The sequence below is a fragment of the Erythrolamprus reginae genome, chromosome 7 (assembly GCF_031021105.1).
Source record: "Erythrolamprus reginae isolate rEryReg1 chromosome 7, rEryReg1.hap1, whole genome shotgun sequence".
In the NCBI taxonomy this organism is placed as follows: Eukaryota; Metazoa; Chordata; class Lepidosauria; order Squamata; family Dipsadidae; genus Erythrolamprus; species Erythrolamprus reginae.
The window spans coordinates 55605998-55621065 of NC_091956.1; the positions used below are offsets into that span (position 1 = coordinate 55605998).

Genomic DNA, 15068 nt, shown 5'->3' on the forward strand with positions numbered 1-15068 from the left:
AAGTAAGCTAGGAGGAAGATTACATACATTCTTCCCTTTATATACTTTCTACAAAAAATAGAAACTGCCTCCTCTTTTCCTTCATAAAGAAGAATGAAGACATAGGCATACAAGCTTTCTACCATATGTGAAGTTTCCTTAGTAAACTTTCTTATCTGGCCTTTGGGACCTAGGATATTTGCTTGTAGAATGTGTTAATCATCTTGGTTCTGTTTACCAAATACAGACCACAGTAAGTGAACAAAAGAATGCCAATATTTTTTCTGTACACAAGGTCCCAAACTGTTTACATACAGAAAAAGAACTTGAAAAAGCCCCAAACTAGTTTAAAAAAACCTTAAAGTAAGTGCAATTGGCCCTTAGCAAACCTTTCACCAGGAAAAACAAATACTAAATCTATTTGTCTGCTGAGATCTTGCAGGCTATGAAGAGCATGCCATGAAGAGCAAAATTTCTGTCTGCAGATATTGTTTATATTCCTAGAGGGAAAAAAAGTTTAATTCCTATTGAGCCTAAAAATCACACAGAAACAGACACAATGCAATACAATCGATGACAATACTTAAAATATTAATTCCAATTTGATGCTTGCAGTTTGTCATTCTAGCTGATGAGGGCCATATGCAGAAGTGGCCTTCAGCTGGTTCAGCTGGTTCAGACTATTTCGGGCAAATTTGGTGAACTGGCTCATCCCACTATTGGCTGGCCCCATTCCCACCTGTTTTTTGGCCCATTTTTCAGCCATTTTCAGCCCATTTTTCAGCTGTTTTGGGGGGCATTTTACATGTTCAGTAGTAGTAAATTTACTACTACTAAACATCCAAAATTGCCAAAAAACAGACCAAAAAAACAGTCCGAACACATTCTCTCATTCACAATTAAGAAAAGTCAGCTGCCTATTTGCTTTTAACTCAGAATGGAGCACAAATGTACTCATAATATTGAAATCTATGTACTGAAACTTTCTATTCACATAAAAGAGAAGGAAATCCTGCATCTTTCTCATAATATCCTATGTGATAGTATAAACTTGTTGTAATTTGGATAAAATAAACAAAAAGGAAACACATGTAATTAAATATCAAAATTTCCAAGTTTAAAGATTATTTATACAATATTTCTAAAGTCAGAATTGTAAAACACATTCTAAACAATTATGACTTTTTTGAAGCTACATTTTGATAGATATTTACTTAGGGGTAAAAGTCTTACTTACCAAAAAAACCCACCCTCTTACAAATCAAAATAAATCAATCTATGTCAGATCACTGTTGAGGGTAACAGCAGTTTAATAGTGTTCCTGAAGGATTTACAAATTATTGTAAATTGAACTCATAGGCATTAAATCTGAAAATTAAAGCTATTACTGGTAGTTCTTCCAAATAATGGAACCATTACTGGGGATTTTACTCACCTCCAAGCTTACCCTATATTTATTGTTATTATTCTTATCACTATCATCATCATCATCATAACTTTTATAAATTGAAAACATACTGCACACAGGAAGTAATAATATAGCTATAACATTTCAAATCTCAATTTTTATTCAAACTGGGTTTTTTTACATTTTGCACATTGCCTCCTCTAAGCATCTGCAGACAGTTATGTTTATATGGTGAACACAGGAAAGCTGAAATATAGCTGATATTCATTCATTATTTGTTTTATTCAATGGCCAATCCACATTTCAGATTATTAAATCTATTGAAAGAATGCCCATTTCTGTCGCTCTAAAGAATTGGAACAGACTTGTGAATGAAAAGCAAGACTTTTTAGGACTTTGCTATGATTTCCAGTTGCATTCACATTGTTTTCTAGGAAACAGAAACATTTCTTAGAAAAAGAAATAAAATGTAAGTAATGCCATATTAAGAGAAAGAATATTTCATATGGTGGATATCGTTTGCAAAAACCTACTAAAAATAAATGTATATTTTGCATCTTAAATAACACCAAATTTTAACTTCCCATTTTATTTTACTTTTGCAAAATCTGTTCCCTAAAAATACTCATACAAAGTATTTGATATGGCAGCCCTTAAAATGGGAAGCTTTGAAAAATCTATTAGTGTGGGGAAAAAATCTCTTCTCAAAGTATTTGTTGTTTTAGTGGATTTTTAAAAGTATAACCAAAAGTAAATGAAGAACAAGAACAAGAAAAGCAAAGAGGATAGATACTTCAGTACAATCTGTATAAAATTGAACAAAATGTTTAAAATAAGATTGGTTAGTACTTTATATCAGACTGAGAATTATTATTAAAATCATAATTAACAAAAATAGCCAGTACGACACATAAATAACAAGGAACAATTAACAAGTTGTTACCGTCTTTTTAAAAAATCTGTTCTCATTTAACAATCAAGCAAAAGCTAATACAATATATTAAACCCTAAGGTTAAGAAAAACCTAAACTTTAGATAAGGGACAAGTTCATAAGTCAAATTATAATTCATAGTTTCCAAGATAAATTAGATTTCAAAATATAAAAGTCACTATGTTCTTTGAAATAGCAATAGTAATAACATTTAGACTTCATAGTGCTTTTACAACCCTCTCTAAGTGGTTTACAGAATCAGCATATTTCCCCAACAATCTGGGTCCTCATTTATCCATCAAAAGGATGGAAGGCTGAGTCAACCATGAGCCGGTGGTGAGATTTGAATTCCTGAACTACAGCTAGCAGTTATAAGGATCACCCAGAAAGCAATGCACCACATTTTTTTCTCAGTCTACAGTAATGGTACAAATGTGAAACTTTAGATATACATTATTTGAATTGTCAGGAGTGCATGTGTAAATTTTGCGTTTCTTCAGACAGCGTAGCTGCAGCAGTGTTTCGAAATGGTGTCTGTAAGTTATGTACGTCACAAGCAGTGTGTCATCATTGAATTTCTCACTGAAAGAAACTTGGGAACATTCACAAACGTTTGTGTATAGTTTCTGGAGAATCTGCAGTCGACACAAGTACAGCTAGTCTCTGGGCACAGAGGGTGAGACCATTGAGAATAAAGAAGAGGTGATTTGCACAGTGCAGAAATGGCTTTGTGACCAGAACAAGCACCCTTGTGTCTTGCTGGAGGAAGGCCATAGAACGGGACAGAGATTAGGTGGAAAAATAGGGAATGTAGAAGAAACATCATTCTTTCTTGTGTGTAAGGCAGAGAATTATCCTCTAGGCTACAGTATCCAATCCCTTCAGCTCTGCACCAGGGAAGGGTTACATATTTTTGTGTTGAATCACCCTGGTGTATTGAAGGAACATCACAGCTCCTTATTTTGCCTCTCGGCCCAACCCAGAGCCATTTCCAAGGCAGTTAATTTTATTGATAGCCGACAATTCTATCTGTATGTGTCACATGTTTTTTTGCTGAATTTGAAAATTAAGGGAGACTAGGATAGATCTATTTTGGCCTTATTTTGGCCTCATCAGCTAGCCATACCCACTGGGACTTGAACCTGCAACCTTTGCCTTGTAAGGCAGAGAATTATCCTCTAGGCTACAGTATCCAATCCCTTCAGCTCTGCACCAGGGAAGGGTTACATATTTTTGTGTCTAATCATATAATATATAATCTCTATTAATTATAGGATAAGTTTATATTGGATTAAATAGTTTAGTGGAGAAATGAAAGTTTGAATTAAGATTTGAATTAAAAGAGTTTAATGTTTGAATTAAAAGATATTTTTATATTGCTTATATTGATTAAATGTAATCTCTTATTGTAGGGTAGAGAAAAGATTTTTTATTTAGAGGCATATTAATTGATAATGTTATATAAGTTTTGTAGAATTTGTAGTTGAGGAAAGAGAGACAAGAGCCTCCATTGAATGATCAACAGAAAAAGAAAAAAAATTCTATATATTTTATTATAAGCATTGTTTTTAGTGTTTATAATTATGTATTGTTTTTATTTTTCACGGTGGAAAAAAATAAAAAAATTACACACACAAAAATATTTATAAACTATCACCATTTATATTAATAAAATTCATTGTATTCTTTCAGATTCTTTAACCTTTAATGGAAAAATACTTTTTTCATCCATTTTAACACACTAAGCTTTTCTTTAAAACATTTCTAATATCAAGACATTGCAATACATCTTTTTTTAAAACTTCCCTTAACATACATACTTTAAAATTAACATTCAGACCAATAAAATTCCAACTAACTCCAACTAATCCAGTGCCTACCTCTAGATATTTTGTCATGTCAGCCTCTGCCAGCGTGTGGAAAATTGATGCTTTTTTAGAGACTCTGAATTCAAATTTAGGGTTGTAACAAATCACTTTTCCCAAGCTAACAATTGGGTAGTTCTGATGGGGGGTTTTTAAAGGATGGCATATATTACCCAAAGAAGTGTGTGCTGTGCTTTTCCTAATAGTATGAAGCATGAAAATATAATATTCCAATGATGAACCAATAACACAAGTCATGCACATCAACAAAACACTTTCCACTAAGATCATAAGAAAACAAGTTCTGCTAAGCAAACTATGAACATATCTACTTGTATTTAACTCCCCTTTTTTTAATCTGTGTTAGGCAGATAAGCTGATTTAACTACCCACTGTCTTTCCACTAAAAGTAAACTCTCTGCACCTGGCTGGCATCTTGAAATGTGAAAGCCCTGCAGGATTTAATGGGTCATTTTCTCATGGTAACAATTCTTGCTTTTCCTGTTTTCCATCTCCTGAGCTATCTTGCACCATGTAGAGGTGGCTTCACAATTAAAGTTTTACTGCTGGAAATGCAGGGTGCCAGTAACACAGGGAAATGCCTTGGCAACTTGGCAACTCTGCTCATAGTGACCTTCAGATTTATTTCTTCTTTTAATGCTAAATACCACATATACTTAGTCTGCACTGAGCCAGGCTGGGCTGGCTTGAGCTGGCTGCTGACAGTCTTTTAAGATCGGAGACCAGACAAAGAAATAATCTCTACAGTAAAACTAGAACTATACCTTATTGAGATAAACTATAGTAACAGAATATTGTAAAGCTTCTTGTGTTTTACTTTTCTTCCCTCTTATAGCCTATTGCAGTGGTTCTCAACCTTGGGGTCAGGACCCCTTTTGGAGTCGAATGACCATTTCACAGGGGTCGCCTGAGATCATGGAAGAAAGACAAATTTCCAATGGTGTTAGCAACCAAATCTTCTATTCCGGCATCTCGGAACATATTTTTACAATCCAACCAATCAGACGTTTACAGGGAGGTGTCTCTCTGACCTCTTGCCAATCAGCTTAAAGATCTTTTGGAAGAATTGGCGTCAAACTCTGCCGTCAGGCATGGGGGAACTGAGATAACTTCCCCATGCCTATATTGTTTATGTATGCATATTTTTTAAATTATGGGTTTTTAGTTTTAATTATTGGATTTGTATTGTACATTGTTTTTCTATTACTGTTGTGAGCCGCCCCGAGTCTACGGAGAGGGGTGGCATACAAATTTAATAAATAAATAAATACATAAATAAATAAATAAATAAACTTATAGTTGGGGGGTTACCACAAGATGAGGAACTGTATTAAGGGGTCTCAGCATTAGAAAGGCTATTGGCCTATTGAGTCAGGAGAAGCCAGCCTATGTACTATTTATATGCCTATATAATAAAAAAAACAGAATAGCAAAGTTGGAAGAGATATAAATTAAATTAATGTATTAAGTATGTAAAATTACCATAAAACATACTTTTGCCAACTATCAATAAGACTGAGGGGGAAATGGGACTGTTGTGGAGGGCCAGACATATGTAACCTCATTTGATGTTCTCAAACGCCATCATTTCAACCTCTCAAGCTGCTCCATCTGAGGAGCAAGCATTGCACAGGTGCAAAAAATAGTTTCTCTCCTCAGTCTCCAGCTGATTGAAAGAGCACAAAGCATCTGTACAAAGCCAGACCCAACTCAGCTTCTTGTCCCGTCCCGTGCAGCAACGGTACTTACATTTGATTTCTAATTCCCAATTGTTTTCACAGAGCTGGACAGGCACAGCCAAAGGTCCAGGGGTGTAAAATGTAAATGAATACGACTACCTGTTCTTGGTTTGTTGATAAATGTATTCACTCTATTGAGCGCAGGTAAGGATTATTCATAATTCTACTGGGAGATATTATATAAGATAAAAGGCAATTAGTAAAAGAGGGGGGGTTAGCCGTCTATCTATCTATCTATCTATCTATCTGTCTGTCTGTCTGTCTGTCTGTCTGTCTGTCTATCTATCTTTCTATATCTATCTTTCCATCTATCTATCTATTTATTTCTTATTTTTTTTATATTGACAAACATACAAACAACATTAAACATTTAAACTTATTTATATACATAATGACTAATATCTTACAATTCTGTTTTAAATATCTTATGTTCCCTTAATACTAATTCCCTTTCTTTTCTTTTCTTTCTATCCAGTTATACAGTTTCTCCCACACTCTATAGTAGTTCTTATTTTGTTTGTTCTGTATTTCATACGTTAATTTACTTAATTTAGCGCAGTCTAACATTTTCTTAATCACCATCTGATATCTTTTCTTGTTTCCAGGTTTGTGCGAATGCCAATCTTGCTGATGTTAGTATGCGTGTTATTAGGTAATAGTCTTCTTTGCTGTGTTGGTCTCTGATTATTCCTAATAAATACATTTCAGGTTTTGTTTCTAATTTGTATTCCAATATTTCTTCCAGCCAGGTCTGAGTTCTAATCCAAAATTTCCTTGCTTCCGGACATAACCACCAAATGTGATAATATGTTCCAATGTTTGTTTTGCACTTCCAGCATTTGTTACTTATACTCGGGTGTATTTTGGCTAAGCGTGCTGAGGCATAATTCCATCGGTAAAACATTTTATGTAGATTTTCTTTATATGGTATAGATAGTGTCAGCTTATAATTTATTTTCCATATCTATCTATCTATTTCTAATTATCAGTTTACTTCATATAGTAACAGGTGTCCTAAAAGAAAATTCTGACTGTTAAAAAGGCATCAAACCAAAAATTATCCCCCTAGAGATTAGAAATAAGATGGAAAAAAGTTTCAGGAGATCTTTCTTGCATTTTCCAGCTGAGAAAGCCTTGTCCAATGTACCTCATCTCAAATTACAAAAATCCTGGATTTGACCTTCTGAATTCAACAACAGTAAGTGTTTAGAATGACTCAATCTCAAAATGCACTGCACAAATCACTGAAGTTTATCACCTGTCAATTACAGAAATATTCTAATAGGACAATACTCTGGTAGAAAGCAAAATCCAAAGAATAGCTAATGAAAAGGAGAAGTTTACATATAGTTCTATTATAGGCTGGCAAAAATGCAGCCAGTTTTAATGAGAATAATCACTCTGTCAAATCTACCTAGTTCAAAATGAATATGTATGCTGCTGACATTCTTTAATATGTTCTCCAGACAGCTCAGCATGCATTTGATGAAGGACTGGGAAATGATACAATACCTTCTACAATAGGAATGCACAAGGAAGCACTAATTACTTAGCAGGATGTCCTCAGGACTATTCCTAATCGTAAGTCCCAAGTGAAGAATGCTTCAGCTAAAATCGCTGTTATTTTAGTTATTCAATGCTTCCTGTATTTAATGTATAAAACATCAATAAAAGCTCTGGGGGAAGGAAGGGAAATGTATATTAAAAATCATCTTTTACACAGATTATGTGTGTGTTATATGAATCAGTGAGCTATCATTCTGTCATAAAGTCTCTTTTCATAAAATTAATATTTATAGTGCAGCCTTATACAAGTCTAGTTCAAAGTAATTCCAATGGGATTTATTCTAAGGTAGAAAAGTATAGGATGGCTACGTTAGCAATTTGAATATCTATCTTCAAATTACAGTATGTATTAATAATGTGGAGTTTCTCATGGCAGTCAATAAATATTACAATAAATATTATAATAAAGAATTCATATTTATATAATTTGAAGTGACAAAATTGCAGGTTTTCAATTTTCAGCATAAAACAGTTGTCTTCCATGACTGTTCTTCTGTCAGATTTGATTGCCAAATAATGGAAAAGCAAAGACAAGGAAAGTTTGTATTTATATCTCTTCACATATAACAAGAAGATATGAAATTAACTATGTAATTTTTAAAAATTCTGCTTAGGACCTACATATCAATTAAATATAATCAGATTTCAGAAAAGACCAGACTTTTGTAAATGTAAAAATTGTATAGATCTACATATAAAGTATAGTACAGTGTTCCCTCGATTTTCGCGGGGGATGCGTTCCGAGACCGCCCGCAAAAGTTGAATTTCTGCGAAGTAGAGATGCGGAAGTAAATACACTATTTTTGGCTATGAACAGTATTACAAGCCTTCCCTTAACACTTTAAACCCCCAAATTACAATTTCCCATTCCCTTAGCAACCATTTAGATTATTACTCACCATGTTTATTTATTAAAGTTTATTAAAAAAATGTTTTTTAAAGGCAGACAAAAGTTTGGCAATGACATATGATGTCATCGGGCGGGAAAAACCGTGGTATAGGGGGGGAAACCGCGAAGTATTTTTTAATTAATATTTTTTGAAAAACCGTGGTATAGACGTTCCGCGAAGTTCGAACCCACGAAAATCGAGGGAACACTGTATACCATAAAACCACAAATATGTATTATATTAAAAGTTACTATTTCATATCACATACGTGACCCTCGAGTACAGACAGTTCAACCTTAACTTAGAGCAAGGGTGTCAAACTCGTGGCATCATGGCAGCATCACGTAATGTATCGGGAGTTTTTTCCCCTTTGCTAAATTGGGCCTGGATGTGATTAGCATGAAACACATATGGCCTACAAGCTGGGAGTTTGACAGTCCTGACTTAGACCAATTCATGGGACTTGGGGCAACTGTATAATGAAATGAGAAAACACTTGAGCTCATATTGGCATAGTCCAGTTATAAGAACATTTTTCTTCATTATTGCATTTTCCACCACCAAATACTAGTATACTTTAAATCTTATATAAATGGGAATTGGTTCATTACTATGGCATCTGCTAACAAAATGGAAAGCCTTCTTGTTCCCGTTTGTGGTTTTATTTATTTATTCAAGTGTCATTGTCAAGTGTGAGAGCTTCTCAAATTGACATAAGACATAATATAAATACTTTGGGCCCAACTCTTTGGTACACCAGACTAAGCCACCCCTAACTTTTGCATATTATGCAAGTTTCAGAAGCAGATTTTAGCATGTTTGCAGTAATATGTTTATTAAATCTGTGCATGATCAACATGGATCATATTTTCAAGATGATCATCCAAAGTATTTATATTATGTCTTATGTCATTTTGAGAAGTTTCCACACCTGACAGTAAATAAATAAGAAAAACCACAAACTGGAACAAGAAGACCTTCCCATTTTGTTAGTAGATGCCATAGTCATGAACCAATTCCCTTTTACGACTATCATATGTAAGATTTAAAGTATACTAGTATTATTCTATGAAGATGGGATAGTGGCATTCACACTGTAACCTTTCATCCAAATAGTAATCATATAGAGCATGCATCTTAGAAATGTTATCAAGATAGATTGAAAGGTTATGGCTCTAATAACCAGCTATTTGGTATTAAGAGTGAGTATGTAGTTTATTTGGCACTTTTATAACAAGGAGAATATAAACAGGAAAACAAAGTTGTGCATGGTAGACACCAAAGGTAACCACATTAGAAAAAGAGCAGGTAATGAAGGTGGATACTTACCAGAAGACAAGCATCAAAAATTAACAATGGGACCATAGTGACGAGAATCAATTGAATTCCTTATCTATTTTTCCCAGATGTTTTCTAAACATGTTTTTTTAATTTTTTAATTTCTGTTATAGAAAGTAAAATTACAACTTCTAAACATGTTTTTTTAATTTTTTCATTTCTGTTATAGAAAGTAAAATTACAACTTCTTTTTTTAAAATTCTAATAGAATAAAAAATGAACGGTCACCATTTAAAATTATAAAGCATCTATAATTGGGAGAACCACACAATGAAAACTTTAAGGGGCAAAAAGCCCCACTAAAGAGGCATCTTCCAGTAAATCTAGAGAGCTTGTAAAAATATGCCAGGAATCCGCTTTCCTCAACTGTAGAAAATAAATCCTATCCCTGCATTTTTCTTATCTTATTCTATGTTATCATTTTTCATGAATCTCTGTGGGTTTGAGGTTTTTTATTATTATTATTCGGCTTTACCATTCTTAAGAAGAGATAAAGAAAAAGTGGCAAAATGGCTTTTCCACACATCAGGAATATTCAGTTTAATACAAGACTTATCAAATGAGCAGGCATTCCACGATAGTGCTAAGAAAAATGGGCATTTTTTTTGTCATCAGCAAACACCATTCTCCCACTCCTTTCCTGAAGAACAATCAGTGACATAATCAAATACCTAGATTCGATGGTTCCAATTTTTTCTGTCCGTTATTGTTTTATTTTTGTTGTGGTTGAGACTGTAACTTGGAAAATTCAAGCACTATGTCCAACTCCTACTACAAGAAATGATTTTGCATGTGCATCATGTCCCTCCAAAGAGGAAAAGTGATAATTTAATTCAGATTTGGAGACTGGTTGAGGCTTGTGGGTTTTTTTCAGTCTCTGCAAGGCACCCCTTCCCTCCACCTAAAAAAATAAACCTATTCAGGATTAAGTAACAAAATGGATGCTAAGCCATCCCAAGATTTAAGGCACCCAATCCACAAGCCACTTCATATATGTTCAAATTTTTTGGATTTGGAAATCTGCCTAAATTATTCCAATTTCAAAATATCTCAAAAGCATAACAAACGACTAGGATAAGAAAGCTTATGAACAGATAGGAGATGTTATTTTTTCTATTAAGTTATTTATCAGAACAGAAGAAATACCACATTAACATAAACATTAGAACTAAAAATTGAGAATAAAAGATTCACACCATTAAGCATTAGTATCTTACTTTCATTTTTTAAAATTCACATTCCCTTTTTACTCTCCATTTCATCTTGTGTATGTAGAAATTGTTAGATATGTCATATAAACACCAAACATATATGAATGAATCCTTTTTTGAAAATAGTTAACTAATTATGTATCTGGTGCTTAATCTTTTGACTACCGTAATTCCTATTTTTTCACATTTTCTCTGATCTTCAGTAGTTAGTGTTGTGTTTGGGCCTGGGCCAGCCATTGCTCCCACAGATGTGAGTGCGAAAGCCTGGCTGACAGCCAGGAAGATGTGGCAGACAGCCAGGAAGATGTGGCAGACAGCCAGGAAGACGTGGCAGACAGCCAGGAGAATGAGGCCACTGGTTCGCAGGATTCAGCAGACAGCCCAGGGGATTTGGCAGGCAGTCCCTCAGACAGTTTTTCGTCCTTGGATTCTTCTGCAGATCAATATATTGATCTGCGTAGCCGAAGAGCTATGCAAGGAGGGATCGATTGAAGGATTATTACAAGTCATCAGAGTAGCACCTGGGCTGGGTGTGGTTCTTATACTGAGGACTGGGTGTGGTTCCCTTAATGAGGGCTAAAGGTATAAAAGGGAACAAAGGCACAAGGCAAACTGTGGCTGTTTATCTGTGTTATTTTGTGGTTCCTGCTCTGAAGTTTCTGTTCCGTGCCTTTGGAGTTTTCAACCCAGCTTTTTCAGACACGTGGGAGGTGAAACCTCTGGGACTTGCTGTTTCCTCCAAAGATTCAAAAGGACTCCTGAAATGTCTTTGCTCATTTCAGGTTGTCTTTGTTTGTTTTTTCCTGTGTTTTTGTATGTGGCTGAAGTAAGCCTTGCACTATCATTGCTTTTGGACACTAAGGACTGTTTTCAGTAACCCTTTTTTGTTTATTTAATACAAGTTTGCTGATTAGCAGAGCACATGTGTGTTTGATTTCTTTTCCTTGGACTGGTACGCATTGCCTGAGCCCAGTCAGGCAGAACAGTTAGTAGTTAGGATTGTTGGTTACTAAGTTAGAAATGTTCCATCTTTAAATCCCTTCAAAGATTTTTTTTCCTTTCCCTCTGTATCTTGATTAACATAATTTTGCTGTGGCTTCATAGTTCTTGTAGAACTAGAGTTGATAAAGACTGGGAATGAGGTTTTTAGACAAAGGCAATGAAACATGTATGATTAAGTGTGAAGTCCCATGTATTCTGCTTTGTTCATTCAGATCTACATATGTTTTCAATTCCCTTGATGAAGATGGAATCAGCCACCCACACTGAGCTATTAGAGATGGAACATTGGAGTACAGAATTTGTTAAGTTGTAGACCTACGTCCCAGCTTAGTCAAAACACATCTTGTGGGACAGATACTTGAACAGCTTTTGATGGAGTTGTAAAATATTAAATACAAAGTTGTTTCCCCACTATAATATTCTACAACCAACCAACCATTGTTTTGCCATATTAAGAGTAATGTGACATTTTTTTTAAAAATCCTTCAGTGTGAGCGAGTTACTGTTACAAAGATATTTTACTGTTAGCAGAAAATAACTGCAAAAAGACTGGGGAAGAGGCAAGAAAGTTCAAACCCCAAAGAAAATAAATTTCAGGATGCGGTGACAAGGTGCAATGGTTATCTATTTGATCCATACTCCCCATATGCCTGATGTCTCTCCGCAAAAAGAGGAAAACTAATAATTTAATCCAAATCTGATCATAAAGTGGGTAATATGGATTCTTTACCCAATGTTATGAGTGTTCCCTTTTCCCTGCTAAAGCAGTGAACAGGGTGGACATTCCCCCAAAAAAAGAAAAACAAGCATGAACCATCTGTCTTCCCCCCCCCTCCCATTAAGCATGAAGGTAATAAGTTTTAGCCTCAGACTAATCCCAGTTTATGGAAGAGTCCCGTGATGGCACAAGCATATTATTTTATCCCCTGCTTAAGGCTGGAAAAAATATTATTTGGAGCAAGTAGCAATGAAAAAAAGTCTGCAAAGTCTTAGGGCTGGAAAAAATATTATTTGGAATGAGTAGCAATGAAAAAGCTTGCAAACAGGAAGAGCCAGGAAAGATCGTTAGCGCCTTGTTAGGACTGGGGGGAAAGCTTCAAAAAAGCTATATTCAGAATATAAAATGCACCCAAATTTTCACCCTCTTTGGCGGGGTGGTGGTGATGCATCTTATACACTAAAAATATGGTAATCCCGAATCCTGACATCAGGATAGCAGTTGACCAAATGGTCAACCACTTGCACTAGCATCTACATAGAAGTCAGAACAGAGAGCCATTCACCTCTGCTAGAATCTGGGAAAATTCTAGATCCCAAAATTATGCAATGAAAGAGATTAGAATATGGGCAATAATGAATCCTAACATGAGTCAATATACTGTACCAGTTCTATTAAACACATTCCTACCAGCAGCAAAATTCTTCCAAAGTAACTTCTTCCCTTATTTGTCCTGACAGTTTTAAAACATGCTCTCATAGGCCTTTTTAGAGATGATAAAGCAAGACCATATTGTTTTTATGGGCATTTCAACTGATTAGACTGCATGTTTGTTAATTTAGCTACTAATCCATCTCCAATATGGGCCAATGTGAGTTAAAAGAGGGTAAATAAGCACATTTGTTGGCTTGCATAATCTGTTTATGCAAGCACATTTTGCAAAAAAAAAGTGCTGAAAAGCACAATGGTGAAATAAAGCTTTTTTCTTTGTTTCCATTTTTACAAAAAAAGAAGAAGGAAATGTCATCGCTGGGGTTTCTATTAAAAGCCCAACAATTTCAGTGTTCATCTATTGAATAATATAGTTAGAGAAAGACAGTGTTGAAAGTGGTCATATGAGCTCATTGGCATGCTAAATACATTTCAGTTCCCCAAGGTGCTGAGGGCAAAATGAGACAGTTTCAGAATGACTTGAAAACTGAATACTTGGTAGAATGGAACAGATCAACCTATTCTTTGCAATATTTGTAATTAACTAAAGAAATATTACTAAATGAAGAGTAGAACATCTAATGTTTCTACTGCTTATCATGCCTAACAATTCTAATCTTATGCCAGAAAATTACAAACATGATATGTGGCTTTTTATCTAGTCCATGTTATTCAAATCTATTTTCCTCCCGGAAAAAAAATATACATTTACTATCTGGCAATTTTCTTTCATTGGCTGCCAAAAAAATATACCAACTTTTACAAAACATTTTTGAGACCATCTTTCACTGAATTATGTCTATTCCAAAGGTCGGTGATTCCCATTTGCAGTACTGACATATGGATCTGTCCACCTATATAACATCAGTCATTATCTGTACTTCTTCAATCATTTATCCTCAAAAATGCCCCTACAAGGTAAAGAAGTACCATAATAACCTGTAATTTTCAGCTGAGGAAATGAGACAGTTGGAAGTCAGAAATGAGATCTAAGGCACAGACAGATAATAGGCCAAAAATCTCTTGAGACATAATTCAATACAGAACTAGCCATGTTTTCTTGCCCTTTGGGTACAATTTATAATGATGAAAATGATAGCATTTGCTTTGTTTTTTGCTCATAGGAAGTGAGGGCAATGATTAAATACAGCCCCCTCTCCAAATCCATTGTAGGTAGCATGTTGTCACTCAGTTTAAGTGTATGAAAACTTGAACAGTTCAATTCATGCATTGTGCCTCTATGTCTATTACAACTGTATAAATCAACCTTATTTTGAATTACAGTTTCTACATACACAAAGTGCAGAATCTGTTCCATTTGTGATTCAGAATTAAGGTCAACCAAATCTTATTCAAGCTCCTCCAAGATTTGAATTTCATCTACAGAAGTCCACCAGGCTTAAAGTTACCAAGGATGGAGACCCCTGTTTCAGAAGACATTAACCTTGTTAAGTTCCTACTCTACAATTTTTTTAATACCTCCTTGATAACTTCTTTTAGGATAGAAGAAGCTGGGATGACTAAGGAGAAAATTAACAGCTTCCAAATTGGAAAGGGAGTTTCAGGCCTGGCTTAACATTGAAAAATTATCATTAGAATTAGAATGACCGTAACTTTCCACTGTGGGGCAATGTGCTTTGTTGTTGATGTTGAAGTGATTTTTATTTTATTTATTTTATAGTCAAGAG

At 34.7% G+C, this 15068-nt stretch overlaps 1 long non-coding RNA gene across 1 annotated transcript in view; it reads right to left on the bottom strand.

Annotated features, from left to right (window-relative positions):
- LOC139170407 (uncharacterized) overlaps positions 1–15068 on the bottom strand; it is a 213712-nt gene that overhangs the window by 80465 nt on the left and 118179 nt on the right. The gene's annotated exons all lie outside the window — the stretch shown is intronic.